The following is a 17,421-nucleotide window of genomic DNA, read 5'->3' on the forward strand; positions in this document are numbered from 1 at the left end:
CGGGTAGAGGGGGGGGGGGGGGGGGGGGGGGGGGGGGGGGTTAAGTGTGATTTCATCTAAAATGAAACATTTTTGGTACAGTTGAAATTTTGGTCTTTCCCCATTAAAGAAGAAAAGAGCTTTATTTCTATGCCAGAAAATAGCTTACCATAGCTTCTTGTGGACACAAGCAAGATGGCTGTCAAGTGAACAAAGTTCACAGTGAAGCAGATACAAGACACAGTGTACTGGTACATTTGAACTATTAGCATGTCTTTACATTAAATTGTTTTAAAGCATCAAGAAAAAAAAATCAAGTTGATCTCATTAGTCAACCTCATTAATTCACAATCCTGACCCATCTCTAGTGTCAAACTGGATATGAACTCACTTCACCCACATAAACATAATGCCATGTGTGTAAGAGCATAACTGCTAACCACTAGGCCATAACATCACTGTATTTTTATAAGAAATATATTGTATCTTTAATCTAATTATGACTTTATTATATCCAGCTTTAATTATATTCATTTTTTCTTATTAACTTTTTAACTATTTCTTATTTTAAATATTTTTTATTTTGTGCTGTGAGGCAGAAACGTGCTTGCCTTTTACCTTTTTTCTTCTTTTTTTTTAATATGAACTCTCTTGGCTTCTTGTCAATTAAACATGAGCATTTGGTTTCAAGTTGCTCAAGAATAATGAGTGCATATGTTGAAAAGGAGCCATGAACCCTACGTTACCAACAGATACAACCAGCACCTATCCAGCGCTTTAAAGAGTCAAACCCTCACTTGGAGACAGAGAGAGAGAGAGAGAGAGAGAGAGAGGGACACGCTCCCTCAGATGAATTATACAGCATATGTCAGCTTTCTGTGGACTGGCTACTTGAAGTGCTCAAAGGTCCTGGATCATTAAAATTTCATCCCTATACTCCTAATCAATCATTGATCTATGGTATTATTAAATGTAATGCTTTCACCCTGTGTGCCCATGTCACAATGTCTCAGAAGTCATTTGGACTCAACGTGTCACCTTTGTCTTTCTCATATTTTTAAACTTTTCCTGTCTCTTTAATTGCGCAAGGTAGAGGTCTGAACTGTGACTTCCAGCTTGGCTGTGCTCGAGGACAAACTGCCATGGTATGGACACATTTGGTATGACATGAGCCACAGGTTTGTGTCTAGATGGCTTCCTTCCCATCTAATTCATTTATTGGGTCTGGCACTCTGGTGGCACTGGGAGATAAGTGTTAATCTAGGACAAGCGAAGTGTGCAGCATGGGCCTGCAGCGGAGCTGAATCTTCCAACTCTTGTGATAACGGGAGACTAGCCTGGACAGGCCAGGAAATGGAGAGACTTTATCGCTTGCAAGCCATTGCTGTATGCAGGTGCGATTGTGGGTTGTGTGTGCATGTGTATGATCTCTCCATGTCAGTTTGTGCAGAATATACCAATGCAATGAGATGTATGCTTGTTCATTGATTATGTGAGACACAGGCATTGAGGTGCATATGCCCTAGGTGTACACAGAGAAGCTATTCATCCATTACAGAACTGCAAAGCCTGTGGGAACTCTTTGAGACAACAGGCCATCAGGATGTCATTGATTTCAAGAAGGCAACCCAGGAGACAGTATTGAAGCTATTCAAATATGGCACATCAAAACATCCTGACAGGTTTGTTATCAAATTTCATCTGGTCCTCACATAAAACACTTATGTGGCTACTAAAATATCCAATGGACTACTTTTATGGTGGATTAATGGTGCTTCTTGTCATTTTTGGAGTTTGACAGGCTCAGTCCTCATTATGAAAACAAGCACACTAAATGTTTGGGGTTGCTAATACTTTTTAAAATGATTTTTTTCTTCTACTTACCAATGAAGACTGCATTTATTTGATCAAAAATACAGTAAAACAGCAACACTGAAAAGTTTATTACAATTTTGTTCAAAAGAGCAGAATTTATTGGAATTGTCTTTAATGTCACTTTTGATACATTTTGTGTATCCTTGCTGCATAAGTATTCATTTCTTTTGAAAACATAAAAAAAAAAACACACTCAAAAAAAAAAAATCTTACAGACCCCAAACTTACATATATAAGTAATATATATATAAGGGCTGTCAATCGATTACAATTTTAAATCAAATTAATCACATCCTTTTTCTGTGATTAATTGCGATTAATCGCACACTTCATGAAATTAAGCATAGACCATTTATCTTGTTTCAAATATTTATTTTGTCATCATTTGCTATATTCAGCAAAGTAAACCAAAAGATTGAAGGACTGAAAAATCTATATTTTCTGCAAGCTTTTTTCAAGATAAATTTAGATGTCGTTCCAAAAATGGACACTTAGAAACTCCAAAAGGACACCAAAGAACCAAATGATATAAGGAGCCCATATAAGCACATATGAAAGAAAAAAAATCAGAATTTTATAGTATGTGTATAGTGCGACAGCAAAGAGCTTTTTTACATTTTAGAGAAGCCAAGTTGCCATACCGAACAGGACCACATGGAGATGCCTAAAAAAAACTAAACCAATCGCCTGCTGACTGCATATATCGTCTAGGTTACTTGTGTAACCCTCATTCCCTGAAGGAGGGAACTACACGAATACAATATAACTAAACCGTTTCTCCTTATAACTAAACACAGCAACATACACATGACAAATCAAAACATTCATGAATGTGTGTGGAAGCAATGTGAATGTACGGAAATGTCTGTGCCTGTGCATAAATACAATGTGCGATCAATGCGTCAAGAGCACTCATACACGCATCAGTATAACGGACTCACATGTGCTTACTGTACGATTTCTGTACACCACCGCAATCGTCTTTACCTTGATTGTAGTCTTCATCTATCAAGACTTTACTAGGGAGACTGATAATCCAGTTGCGTCTCATCTGGCCATACAGCGGTGGGATGTGTTGACAATCCGTTCAGTCTGTACTTCACACACAGCGCGACGTGTGAGGGCTCGCGCTCTTCAGAGACAATCATAGAATATGACAGAGCTCGTGTCTTAAAGCCACACACACTGGAATTAATAATTCAGTTAAAACGCAACGTAAGTCTCTGTTCTCTCTGCAATCTCTGATGTAATCAGCCTGGTTTCCTTTATATTAGCACTGTTTTGGACGGATTGTTTGAATGCATTCGCTTACTGGATCATTGGACTGAAAGATTTCCCAGAGTTTAGCGACTTAAAATAATCTAATCGCAAGCAGAGAAGCAAAATTGGGTTAAAGGGTTAGAATAGAAATTGTGCTTTAGTAATTTTGCCTTAATTGCGTTCAATTTTTTAACGCGTTAAGGATTGTAAAATTAATCGCATGCGTTAACGACTTAATGATGACAGCCCTAATATATATAATATATATATTTGAATTTGATAACCAATATCATACCTGACGAACAGATCACAATACAATATTTTAGACTTGGTGTGAATAAGATGCGAAGTTCCATTTTAAAATCTTGAAGTGCTTGACTTTCATGCCAAAACTTTGTACTTCATATGAACAGGCCTTCAATACAATCTCATGGTAACTCGTAACTGTTTTACTTTTTGCCAGATTGGCAGCTAATTCGTATAAATTCTGCTTGCGCTCCACTAACAGTTAAGGTTAGGGGTAGAGCTTCATGCTTTTTTTCTACTAATCATACATTTTGAATCACATTGTATGAATTAAAACATCCTCATAAAATACTTATATTTTCTCATTAGATCAAATTGTTACTACCACACTGAACTGTCTTTATGGAGAACATCTGAAAGTTTGACCCATTTCTCTCCTGCACATTTCCCACAATCCTGTATTTTTCCCCCTAGCTAGCACAAAGTTTATTCTTCATAATAATATCATAAAAAAGGCAAAGGAAGAAAATGACCAGTGGCATACAGGTCTCTTTATTGTAGGCATCATTTTTGTCATTTACCACCATAAACGAAATCTCAAGGCACAGATGACTGCTACTCATTTTTATATTAAATGCCAAATTGGTCCTTGTTGCTCGAAGGTAAACACTAAAGTTGGAAATGTAATGAGAATTGTATTGCTAAAATATTAAACCATTTAAACATCCATCTAGTACAGGGATCCTCAAATCTGGCCCACGAGATCCACTTTCCTGCAGAGTTTAGCTCTAACCCTAATCAAACACACCTGAGCATGCTAATCAATGTCTTCAGGATCATTGGAAAATCACAGGTAGCTGAGTTTGATCAGGGTTGGAGCTAAACTCTGCAGCGCATTGGACCTCCAGGGTAAGATTTGAGGAACCCTGATCTAGTATGTCGTTCATTGACGAAGAGTTCAGCACAGTGTCTCTCTACTCCAAAATTCGGCCAAATATGAAGTCATAAGTTTTGTGAACACTTTTGAATAATAAAGAATCATTGATTAACTGATTCTTTGAAGCATTTAGGCACGACACTATTTAGTCACATAGTCACGGCTCAAATTGGAGTCAAAACTAATCTTTTTATAACAAAATGTTATGCATCTGCTGCCCAAACTTTGTTCTACTATTCCAGAAACAACATTAAAGGAAGGCTGATGGGATAGATGGCACGCCCGCATCATATACCACACCTCAGCACCTCAGGTTTCCAACCCTGCATATCAATCCATTGTTTCACTGTCTCATTCATTCCAACTTGCTTTCTTTTCCCTGTCTTCAATCTAAACCCATCCCCTTTTTTCATCTCTGGTCTTTAGCTCTGGTTTTATCTCTCTCTGCCGCTTTCCTTCAGCTGCCAGTGATTGGTTTCATTACTGTACTCCATCTCAGGACACGGACAGCCTCTCCCTTGCGCCGTGTGCCTTCATATAATCCTTTTAATTAAAGGCCCTGCTCCTCACCCATGCTGCCCCGAGCTTTGCTTCCGCCACACGGTCCCGCACCCTCTCCTTTTGTTCTCTTGGAGCTCACCCTCTCATTTTGTCAAGCCATGCTCTTGCCATTTGAAAGAAGGTGGCCTCACCTTTGTCTCCCTTCTTTTATATGGCTTTAATCTCCACACCAATATTGCCGGGGAGCGTGTGTGCGCATGTGGCTGGCTTTTGTGTGGACGTGCGTCTGTGTGTGTTTGCAACAGGCTGGCCATTGATCTAGCTTGAGGCTCATCAGGGTTAAACGCAATCAGTGATTTAAAACACACTCGATAGTATGCGATTGGGATGCCAGATAAGAGCATGCAGGAAGCGGGAGCCATTTGTAGCAAAGCACATTGATTTTGCTTTATACATTGAACAAAATCCTGTGGTGAATGGCGTCTGAAAGTGAAAAGAACCCTCTAAAATTAGAATGAAAGAACGGAGGGAAATGGGATTGAGTGCCCAAGCACATTTATTTTACATTTCCCTTTTCTACCCTCCATTTCTATTTCTCTCTCACCACCATCCATTCTCGATTCTTCACGTGAAGCCTCCACCGTATGCGTGGACCCTTCGTCCCGCTGAGAGTCGACAGCTTGTCCAAACAGATTCCCCACACCAGCTGATTGATAAAATACTCTTTAACCTGTGCCTCTGTGCCCTTGACCCAAACCATCCTCTATTCATCTGTGTTTTAAAGTCACATTGGGCTGTCTGGGGTATCTGTCTCTGGATCTACAGGTTATTAATCTCCCTCTGGAGCCCTTGTTTTATGTATGCTCTCCCATGTGTCAGTGCATGGGGCTCCCTACCCAGGGTATTTATTCACTCACGCTCCACGTAGGACCCCACACTGCAGGGCAAACTTCATCCCACATTTGCAAGGCAGCATTGTATCCTATAATATTCTGATTAGGGGCCCCCCCCCCCCCAAAAAAATACTGTGTTGAATCCTTTACTGTAAAGCCTTTGGCTAGCAAATACTATTAATATCCATAAACTCTCAATTTTATGAAAGGTTCATGTTCTTTCACTTGTGCAAATTAATATCAGAAGGGAAGTAAGTATATTAATGTAATTATTAAAATAATTTCCTGTCATTAACAATAAAGCTACAAAATGGATCCACCTTTGCCCTTATGAGCATTTACATTGGAAAATAATTTCATAATTTTCATTCAGTAATTCTGACATGACATGAACATTATGTTTGCAATTAATTTAGCCTGAAATGCTTACATTTGTACATTTAAACTTTTTTTGTAAATAATTTAACCATTAAACCGTAACCTAATCAGATGCTAAGATAAAGGGGGTTGAAAGGAATCATTCTTAAATTATTCTGATCATGATGAGTGAAACTATATTTTTCACTTTGCTTGGTTTCTATGTCTTGGTTTGTAATTGCTCAATGTAGCCTCGCCCACACTTTCTAATTGGCTGTTTTTTTTTCATTTATGCACAATTTTCAGATTTAAGACATGCAACATCTTTTTTTCATGTTTGCAAACTAAAATTTTTACAACTATATATTATAGAAGCAAAAAGAACCTGTGATTAAAAGCTGAGAAAAGCTTGACTTTGCATGCAATGCATGATCCTTGACTAATCTATAGTGGCACTGGTTGCACAGGAGTAGATGGAGAGTTTCTAGAGGTGTGTGTGTGTGTGTGTGTTGGGCAGGATGCTTAGGTTTGGATGGAGGGCTGACCTTCAACAGCATTCACAAATCATTGGTGCGACATTGTCACGCATTGTGTTCTGATCGATCGAGGAGACAACAGGTTATTCAACACTGCCACAACAAGTCACCGACGTCTCCTGCTCCCTTCACAATGAGAGACCTCTCCCAATACCAGATGGGACCACATCTACCCATTTAGGGTAATTGAAAATAACCAATTAATGTCATGTTTGCACTGTCCCAGCACTAATTTGCGAGAAAGAGACACAATGAGCACTCCTTCCACCTGAGATATCTGATGACTTCATGGGAGCCGTGTGAGGCGCCAGCAGACAAAGGGTTAAGTTCCCACCCAGCGTTTTTCATTTCCTTTTATCTGCAGTTCATATATAGTAGATGTTGCTCTCTTTTGCAGTTTAATACATTGGAGATGACAGGTCTGCCTTTTTGACCCCTTTGGCTGTGTTTGAATAAGGAAGTGATCCAGAACCACTACCCTCTTCTTGGACTGCAGACATATAGGTAGACGACTGCCGGAATAAAAACTAATCAAATACAACAAGTGAGCTTTCTGCAAGTAGCGACGAAGGAGAGGAATAGAGATGGAGAGAGACAGAGCGAAAAGGGCCGAGGGTGGATATGAGAGAGGGAGAGATTTGGAAAGAGATGAAAAGGTCCTCCCACATAATTTTTCTTTTCTCTTTCCTTTCTCTCTTTCAATTTCTTCCTTTTTTATAGGGTGGTTGTATTTTGAAATGCAAATGTAAATGTCCAAGCTTCAAAGGGGCCCTTAAAATTCCATATCGACCAATAGAAATTTGGCTATGTATATATTACTGCCCAACGTCTATTCTAAGTGAAGGGTGTTTGTATCTAGCCACTATAAATCAAAGACCTTCGGGTTATTTGCATTCATGTATGTGAGGTAGAGTTTGACCTTATTCAGCTGAGGAGATGGATGGATCCCTGCTGTGTGGAACATTCAGTATATTGCAATTTGAAAGCCTTGAAGAGGATGTGCTTTTGGTTGGACTGAATGAAAACTTCACATGCTTACGAGAGAGAGACAGAGAAATATATATATATATATAGGGCTGTCATTTTAAAGTGTTAATTTTTTAAGGTGTTTATTATTCTTCATGTAAATTCCATAATGATGGATTTTTTTAAAGGGATAGTTCACCTTCAGTTGCTGGTCTCCATTGACTTGCATAGTGTTTTATCTTTTCTCTATACTATGGAAGTCAGTCCCGTTAACTATCCTTTACATAAAAACATATTTTTAAAAGTTAGCAATAAAACAAACAATATATTGACTTCTTAAGCTACTTTTTACAATGTCCATTCAATCACTTACTTGTCTGGCACTAAATGCAGGCTTTGGATTATCTTTATTTTGCTATTCTCAGCAAATAGTGTTATATGCTAATAATTGTGATTAATTAATCTGCACATCACGACAGCCTTAATTCACAAACGAATGCTGATATTTGGAGTCAATGGATGCTTTTTTTTCTATAGCTGGAAGGTGATGAACTTTTATCATCCATCCTTGGCCTTTAAAGTTCCAATTCTAATAGCGCAGGACATTGATCTTAATAATGGCCGGTTTATGACCAATATGCACCACTAATTGATTCAGTTTGGCCATTTTTATTTTTGCACTGAATTTCCATGAAGCACATTGTTCACTGTGTATATGTTTGAAACATGGGGGACAGGTGCTTTCTAATTTATAGAAATTTCATGAATATTTCAGCATTTGGAAAATGTCTCAGACAGACCATGCATTATTCAAGACACATGGTGCATGTGCTTGCATTCAATTATAGACGTGACAAATAAGCCCTGTGGGCAAACGTATGCAGTTATTTATATGTGTGCTTAACACTAGTTTGATATAAGCTATAAAAGTTTTATGCATTGATTCTGCTATGCAATAAAAGAACGTTGTAATGTGCAGATGATCACATGAAGCTGAACAGCATGTGTCTTTATCAAGTATTAAATTGGGCTGTCGATTTAATGTGTTAATTTAATGCAATTAATTATGAAAAAAATTATGCATTAGCACATTTAATCAAGCTTAAATGTACATACCATTGGAACAATTCAAGCTTGACTTAAAATTTGAAATGCAAGTGTGCATAGTCAACGCAGCCCCAGCTGCTACTATACTCTAAAAAATAAAGCTTCTTTTTGGCATCTAAGATTCCAAGAAGAGCTGTTTACATTCATGGAACCTTTCCACTGCAAAGAAGATTCTTTATAGTGAAAAAAAGGTTCTTTAGAGTTTTGAAATTTTCCTCAGACTAATAAAAATGGTTCTTTTAAGAAATATTCACTTTGAACATTGCTTTTGGAACTTTTTTTTTTAAACCCTAACCCTAACCCTTTATCGAAAACAGTCTGTAGAGAATGAGTTAGACTAAATATAATTAAAGCATTCAAAAATCAGCCTTAGAAGGAAAGTTCACCCAAAAGAATGAATTATTTACTCCAAACCTGTTTATTTCATCTGCAGAACACTAGAGAATATATTCTGGAACCCACTGATTTCTATTGTATGGACAAAAAGCACATTTCTTAGAAAGAAGAAAGATCTACAGGTTTGGAACGATATGATTGTGAGTAACGATTTAATAATAAATAAAATCATTATTTTTAGGGTGAAATACAGTATCCCTTGTAAGATCAGAATGTTTTTGAGATCAAGAGTAACATCTATTCATTCTAGTGTGTTTACTTTTATCATTCATGCACTAAACATGCAGCAACTGCTGTGACAGTAAAAAAAAAAAAAAAACTGGCACATTTTTCACCTCATAGCTCATGTCAAATTAATTGTGTAGATTTACACAGTTCTTGTTGGTTAAGACCTTTCAAATAAGAGAAACTTTGGAAACAGCTGGGGGTGGAATTCAATTTTAGTGCTAGAGCTCCTCTAGACTCCCTACTGATGTTCCCTACTGTTCCCAGATCCACACAAAAACGCACCACCATCCACAGGATTCCGCTTGTAAATCTAGATGCGTTTTGCAGGCACAGACGGTTTGCACGGCAAATGTGCGTGTTAGCATCGTGTTAGCATGTCAGGGTTGAATTTTGCAGCTATGACGTAGAAGTGCAAAACAATTTGCAGCTACTTAGGATGCAAAACAGAAAATACCTCTGAATACGGACTAGCAGAGAATGCCAACAAGTGTCAGAATAATCGTGCTGTAAGTTAGCGTCTGCAGAGGAATGTAGCGTAGAAGCATTGTTGTGGAATGTGGGGCCGCATCGCATTAGGAGAGGCTGTGTTGATGAAGCCGGTGGTAAGGGAGCGTGTGGCGCTGAACGCTCAAATTAGACCACTGTGGATAGAACTGTACTATTGTGTGCCTTCACAAATGAGACAAATGAAAACCTGATGAGTCCCTATGGCTTGGTGAGAGACAGCCAACACAAACAGCGCTCCTGGTCGTCCCCTAATTGGACCCAGCTGGGACTTATTTTTGCAACCATGGGTGTTTCAAGGACTTGGTTCATACCAGGCTCCCACAAAGACATTATAACTGGTCAGGGAGTGAGAATTATGGAAATATGATCCTTTCATCCCACACTTTCTTTAATAGAACACTGATTTAGAGTTGAAAAGAATTAGTTTTAGGCTTTAGCAATGGATTATGTTATATTAAAACTTAAAGTAAAACGTTCTAAAGGTGCGGTTGCATTTACCAAATGTTTTCAGTCAAAAGAAGTGTAATTTAAGTGTAATTAGTCATTACTGCCCTCCCACTTTTTTAACTGTGTTGTTTCCATAAATATTTTTTCCAGTCATTTTGTTTTTCCCAAATGGATGTTTTAAATTAAAAACTTTGATTTGAAGCAAAAAAAAGAAAAAAAGACAAAGGTAGAAGCTTTAATGAGGGAATGAACTACAATCCCATTAAGGATTGCGAATGACACAATTGAACTAAAATGATGGTGAAATATAAAACTGTTAATTTAAAGTTGATTATATCTACACATAATATAAAATATTTTAAGTTTATAACAAATATGCATATACAGTATATACAGATATTTAAGTATTTTTGAGAGCATAGGGAGATACGACTCAACTTCATACACTGCTACACTATTGACAATGGACCTTTGCCATGAAATCTTGCTGAAATCTTGTTAATGGGACCATTTAAAGTCATTATGATGTGAATAATGACCTTAATGTTTAGTTTGTTCCTCACATAAAGCACGTTTTATGTTGAATTTTGGAGCTCAACAAGCTTGATCCCCATTCAGTCTAATTACATGAAAGTTAATAAATGGTGACAGAATTTTCATTTGTTAGTGATAAATCCACCTGACAACAGCACATTTACTTTTTGCCCTCAAAAACATGTACAGTATTAAAACTGATTGCATGCATGAACACTAATTGATTTAATACATCTTTCTGGATGTATTAACTAGGACTTAATTGAATTGGACTTTTTATTTTCTGGGAAATTCCACACTGCTATGTTTACTTTTTTTCTTGTCCACTATATGAGGTAAATATTTGTTGGTAGGAGGAGGAAAAAAAGTCATGCAAAGTACATGTTACCCCATAGTGCTGAGATGAAAAAAGAAAAATCATGAAAAACAAATAATGAAGAAAAATATGCGGCCGGGCAGCTTTAGCTAATTAATGTTGAACACCAGGATTATGACTTGTATAAATGCATTAAGAGCCACGGCATAATTTCTGATGTGAGAGAATATGCTGTGCAACTTTAGGACAGTCCTTGTGGGACACAATTTTAAATAAATGAAATGTCCATAAATTATTGTTTTAAACAGGGGCCACGTCCATTGCAAATGATGATTAGCATTAAAACACAGGCTGGTGCAACAGAAAGCGGTCATTAGCAAGTTTTTCTCACAGCTGTCAGAAACCTTCTGTCACCCTGTGCCAAAACAGCGTTCTGCCCACTGCTATTTCACGCCAAGGACAGAGAGAGAGCGAGAGAGAAGGAGAGCACGCCGGGCCCCAGAAGCGGCATCAACAAACAGGTAATTGAATGAACCTGCGAACCTAGCTTGAAGTTGCTGGCCTGAGGAGATCAATATATTGTCACTTGGCCTTTATAAGAAACTGCTGCATTGCTAAGTTGCTAAGTGCATGAGAGAGAGCGTGATCCAAGGCCAAATGGAAAGCCCCCTGCTGTCAGTCGGCAAGTGACTAGCCCTGGTAATTCAGCCGGTCTGCTGCTCCTGTCCTCCCTTCAGATATATATTTATTTATTTATTTATTTAATATATATTTAGATATGGATGGATTGACAGCCTGTCATTGCCACACAGATCGCGTGACAAAAAAAAAAAAAGACTGTGAGATGAAGCCTGCCTGAGATGGAGATGACTTGTGTCGCAATTCAAATGTTCGATTTTTGCGCCATGGACTTTAAATGCGTGTGCAATTCACCGAGCCATAGTTTTCATCAAGGGTTGAGGGTTTGTGTGCATTTGTAAGCATCAACAATGAAAGCAATCTTTTCATGCACGTGGTGTGTACAAAACAATACTTAGATAAAGTAAATTATTCTGGAAAATTCATTTGTCTGCTTTACTTAATAAAAATCTGAAGTTCTAACAACTTTCAAGAGCATTTTTTTATTTTAAAATAAACTATTTTAAGTCAAACTAACAAGCATTTTTTCAGTTCAAATATGCCTGCAATGAAAAATGGTTTTGTAGTTCAGTATCAATCACCCAGCATGCACTGGGGCAGGAATAATTAATATGTTTCCATTGTTTGACAGTTTGCTAATTTTACTGACATTTTGTCCACATTTAGTTACTTATATCAGTGTCATGTCATAATATTATGGTTTCTTAATTTATTTATTGGTATTAGCCAATATCATGAATAGGCTATACAAATTTTATTGAATATTGAATATTATTCAGTAAAAATGTTTACACTTTGTCATCATATAATTCTAACTTAAAGTTAATCTTTAAAACATTCATAATTTAATAACACTTCATACTGTACATATATTTTTCATACGGTTCATGATGCAATCACAGTCATGCTGATGTATTGCGATATCACACGGCTATGAGTGTGATAGTGTAGTAATTGTTTAATAAGGGGAACACTTTGCAGAGATTCTCTTGTTGAGTTACTTAATTTAAATGGTTAATTGTCACAACAGTGGCAATTAACCACACTTTTACAGTGTATAGATGTATGCAGTTGTTGTAGGCATAGACTAACTCCTAAGGGATTTGTAACTTCATTGCTACTTTGTGGAATGCGCCCTGTACCCAATCCAGATGAAGAGAAAGCAAAGAATGAGAAATCGAAGAAAAACAGTGCTGTAACGAGTATAGCCTGCCTCTCCCGACTGGATATACAACAACAAAGGGCAGAGAAACAGCTGGCGCTTCTTTCTCACATGGCATCCTGTAGTTTGTGTGGTGGAGGCGTCTTGATTTATTGACTGTAATGATGCATTTGGGCTGACATCATGAGCCGTGGGGGTGGGGGTGGATTAGAGAAAAGGGGCGCGGGTTGCCGATACCAGGTGAACGGGTTGAGTCGAAGGAAATTCAGCCCTCCTATTTTGGGAAGCGCAGAGGACCACTCCTCATGGCTTCGAGCTTTTGTTTTCCATCAGCATGCCAAAAATCAGCTGTGCCGTCTGCAGTAAAGCAAAGTGCATCCTGCTTAAGGAAATCACAGTAATCCGCTCCCCACATCCTGACAGAAGCTGACACAACTCTAGAGGTAGTATTATCCTGTCAAGTAGCCCTTTTGGAACCCGTATGTAAATATGGCGACAGAAAGGAATATTCCATTGGAGAGGGAGTGGAAAATAGCACTAGAAATGGGTAAAATGGTACACTTGAGCAAAAGACAGGCTCTCTGGGTGTGCCAAGATAATGATCAATTTACTCCAAGCCCACTCTGCTGATATCATCGTGACAGAAGTGGCTTTGTTTGTGGCTGGATGGCGAAGTGTAGGACAGCTGTTTTTGACTGAAATTTAGATGGGGATCATTAGATCTGCAGAGATATTCAGTGCTGCTGGTGGTTGTTTGTTTTCTTGTCATTCTTTGACAGGAAGGAATGAGTAATAACTGGCAAAGAGATTTGTTCTTGTTGATTACACAATGGTTGGAAAGATTAATTTCATGCTAAATATAAATCACACAAGCAGAGGATATTTGCGTTTTCAACCGCCATTTACTTGTCTTCATGTTTGATCTGTGTGTACAAATAATAGTAGTAATTTTAAAATTGACCTCTTTTGTCAAATATTTTGATAGGTTTTCCTATGGTTATCAATACTTGCAAAGTTTTTTGACATGTTAAAAAGGGCCTTGGGGTAAGGAAGCCTGTTTACCCAATGGAATAAAAAATAATAAACTGCAATGTTTTTCTTGCAGTTCTGAGTTTATATCTAACAATTCTGACTTTGTTTTTCACAATTCTGAATTTGTTTCTCATGATTCTTTGCAGAATTGTGAGTTTAACTCTCAAGTTTATATCTCACTTATTTTTGTATTCTGTGGCAGAAAAAAAAACAGAATTGTGAGATATAAATACAGATTTCTGACATTTCTCTAGCAATTCCAAATTTACATCTAACAAGTCAGACTTTTTTCCTGTTCAGACAATTCTTAATGTATATTTCATAGTTCTGGAATAGAATAGAATAGAATAAAATAAAATAAAAATAGAACTGAACTTTTTTCTTGCAATTGCAAGTTTATGTCTCGCATTGTGAGATTATTTACTCAGAATTGTTATAAAAAAAACGGTTGCATAAAGTTGCAGTTAACTGTTTTTATTCCAAGACAGAAATGGGCTTCCATAATGAGGCCTTTCAGATCTCGTGCAAAACATGAGGGTTAAAGGTTTACTATAGGTTTCTTCAACAAGATCAAGATCTTCTTGTTGCAAAATGGCATTTGACTTTTGAGAATGGTAATCAGATCATCATTAAGGTAATTTCAACACGCATATCTGGTGACGATAGTAACGTGACACAGCATGCATTGTTTCCTGTATAATTATAGAGCAATTAGCTTGGGATGACTGGTTGTGAAATATGTCTTGATGTTATTTTTGGGATGCTTATTTCCTATATTTATCCTCATTTCAAAACTGTTCATGGTTAATTTAGAACAAGAGTCTCAAAATCTCCATCCTTGCTGGCATTCATCAGTCTTTCTAAATGAACGCTATTAGGCTGTCTGTTGTGTTTGGCTGTTTTAAAATATCACTGTTGCAAAACAGTAACCATTCAGCTGCAAAATAGGATGTATTGCACTTTTTTAAAGATCATTTTGCAAGAATTCGATGCTAATCCTGCAGTCTGTGACTTGGTTATTAATAAACAACCTACATCAACATTTGCATTGTTTGTTTGAGGTTATAGACAGATGTAATCTGTAAATGAGTTCTAAAGCCTCAATAATGTACCTGCAATTTAGTTCTCAAGCCTCAATAAAGGTTTTATCACATCATGAAGCAAATCTTAAATTAACAGATGCGTCCTGTAGTTTAATCACTTGGTATACTGTAAAAGACCATCAGTCTGTGCATTAGTGATTAGGAACTCTTTCGATAGGTTTCATCGTTACGGCTATAAGTGGCTGACTTTATGATTGAATCATTGATTGATTCATTCAACTGATTTATTCAAAAACATTCATTCAGGAACTAAACAATGTTGTTTAAAAGGTAAGTTACTCAATATTAGCTTCTTGTTTATTAAGCTGTTGAGCTTTATACATTAACCTTTTAAAATATGTTTTTATTAATAATTCAGCAACTTCGCATTAAATTGATCAAAAGTGAAAGTAGAGACATTCACATTGCTACAATTTCTAATAAATGCTGTACTTTTGAACTTTCTACGAAGAATCCTGAAAACAAAGTGTCAGGTTTTCCACAAAAATATTAAGCAGCACAACTGTTTTCAACATTGACAATAATAAGAAATATTCTTTGTTCAGATTTCTGACGGATCATGTGACACTGGAGACTGGAGGAATGATGCTGAAAATTCAGGTTTGCCATTTCAGGAATAAATGCCATTTAAAAAATATATATATTAAAATAGAAAAGGTCATTTTAAATTGTAATAATATTTCACAATATTACTGCTATTTATTAATTAATTAATTTATCAAATAAATGCTGCCTCGGTGAGCATGAGACGCTTTTCGAAAACATGAGAAATCATACCAAACTTCAGCGAATAACATGTCTGCTTGTGCTACAGATAGTGTTGAGAAGGTGCTGCTATTAGTTTTATAGGGCCCTATCATACACCTAGCGCAATGCGGCACCAGGCGTGACGCAAGTGTTTTTTTGCTAGTTTCAGCCCGATGCAGTTTTCATTTTCAAGTCCTGCGCCACATTGTTTAAATAGCAAATGCATTTGCACCCATTTCTGCCTTCATGGGCGTGCTGGTCTAAAAACGAGGTGTGTTCAGGGCAGGCGCATTGCTGGCGCGTTGCTATTTTGAGGCAACTGAAATAGATTGCGCCATTGACCAACAAAAACATAGGGTCCTATCATACATGCGGCGCAAGTATTTTTGCTAGTTTCAGCCAGACGCAGTTCTCATTTTACCATCCTGCGCTGTGTTGTTTAAATAGCAAATGTATTTGCGCCCATTTGTGCGCCCATGGGCGTGCTGGTCTAAAAAAAGAGGTGTGTTCAGGCGCATTGTTGGCGCGTTGCTATTTTGAGGAATTGAAAATAGACTGCGCCATAGACCAACTCAAACCTGGTCTAAAGTCTGGCGCAATATTTTTTCTTTGTTATTTAAAGAACGCGTTAGTAATATGTGCCAATAGGCGGGTGCACAATGTGCGCACACTTTGCTTATTACACACACAGGGTGTAATATTACGCACACAAACATTTTTAAAAATGAAAAATTACATTCCGCTAGTGATGGGCGCATTCGAAACACTGCTTCACGAAGCTTCGAAACATTTGCAAATCTTTTGTTTCGAATCAGTGTTTCGGAGCGCGTGTCAAACCGGCCAGTTCACGTGATTTCAACAAATGAAGCTTCGTTACGTCACACTGTTTTGAAACGTTTAGAAACTCCGATGGTTCACCACTAGGGGGTGTTGATCTCAAAGTGAACCCATGAACCACTTCTGGTTGCCCAGTTAATCATGTGACACAAAATTTTACTGTAAAAAATAAAGAATTCAGGGCCAGATGTTGTGGGTTAAACAAAGGATGACTTCACTTTAACACAGATGGCTATATAGTTTAAACATTTTTGTAAAAACATTCAGTACTTTCAACCTACAAATCACATACCTTAAAAATAACCAAATGAGCTTACGATAGAATTAAATCCACCTCCTTCTCCTGACTGATAACACTACTCTTGCCTGCTGGTTTTTATAGACAGCTCTAATGAAAACACTTAATTAATTAAATAATTTAGTTCATTGTGTGTTTAGGGTTTGATTATACTTAAAACACATAACACAAGCACTAATATTTAATAGTATTTAAGTGTTTATTATTTATTATAAAAAATGGTATTTCTAAAAAAACATTTCCATTTGTTTTGTAAGTTTGGTCTGAGTTCTTGATGCTTTTACAACGTTTTCACCAGCAGGTGTCGCCAGCATGTGCTGTTTCAAGTGCTTCGAAACATTGAATAATTTTTCGAAGCAATTGGATCAATTGATTCAGTGCTTCGAAAAGCTTTGTTTCTCCCATCACTACATTCTGCCGTGTAAATAGCGAACCCGCCATGGTGCGAGCGCAACTGGCTTTTAAAGGGGATGGGAGATGAGACTCTGATTGGTTTATTGCACGTTACGCCCAAAAAA

At 37.3% G+C, this 17,421-nt stretch overlaps 1 protein-coding gene across 1 annotated transcript in view; it reads left to right on the forward strand.

Moving 5' to 3' along the window:
• The window catches only part of LOC107584614 (importin-9-like), a 35,947-nt gene that overhangs the window by 3,524 nt on the left and 15,002 nt on the right, over window positions 1–17,421 (forward strand). The window lies entirely within an intron of this gene.

The sequence above is a fragment of the Sinocyclocheilus grahami genome, unplaced genomic scaffold (genome assembly GCF_001515645.1).
Source record: "Sinocyclocheilus grahami isolate Dianchi unplaced genomic scaffold, SAMN03320097.WGS_v1.1 scaffold61.1, whole genome shotgun sequence".
In the NCBI taxonomy this organism is placed as follows: Eukaryota; Metazoa; Chordata; class Actinopteri; order Cypriniformes; family Cyprinidae; genus Sinocyclocheilus; species Sinocyclocheilus grahami.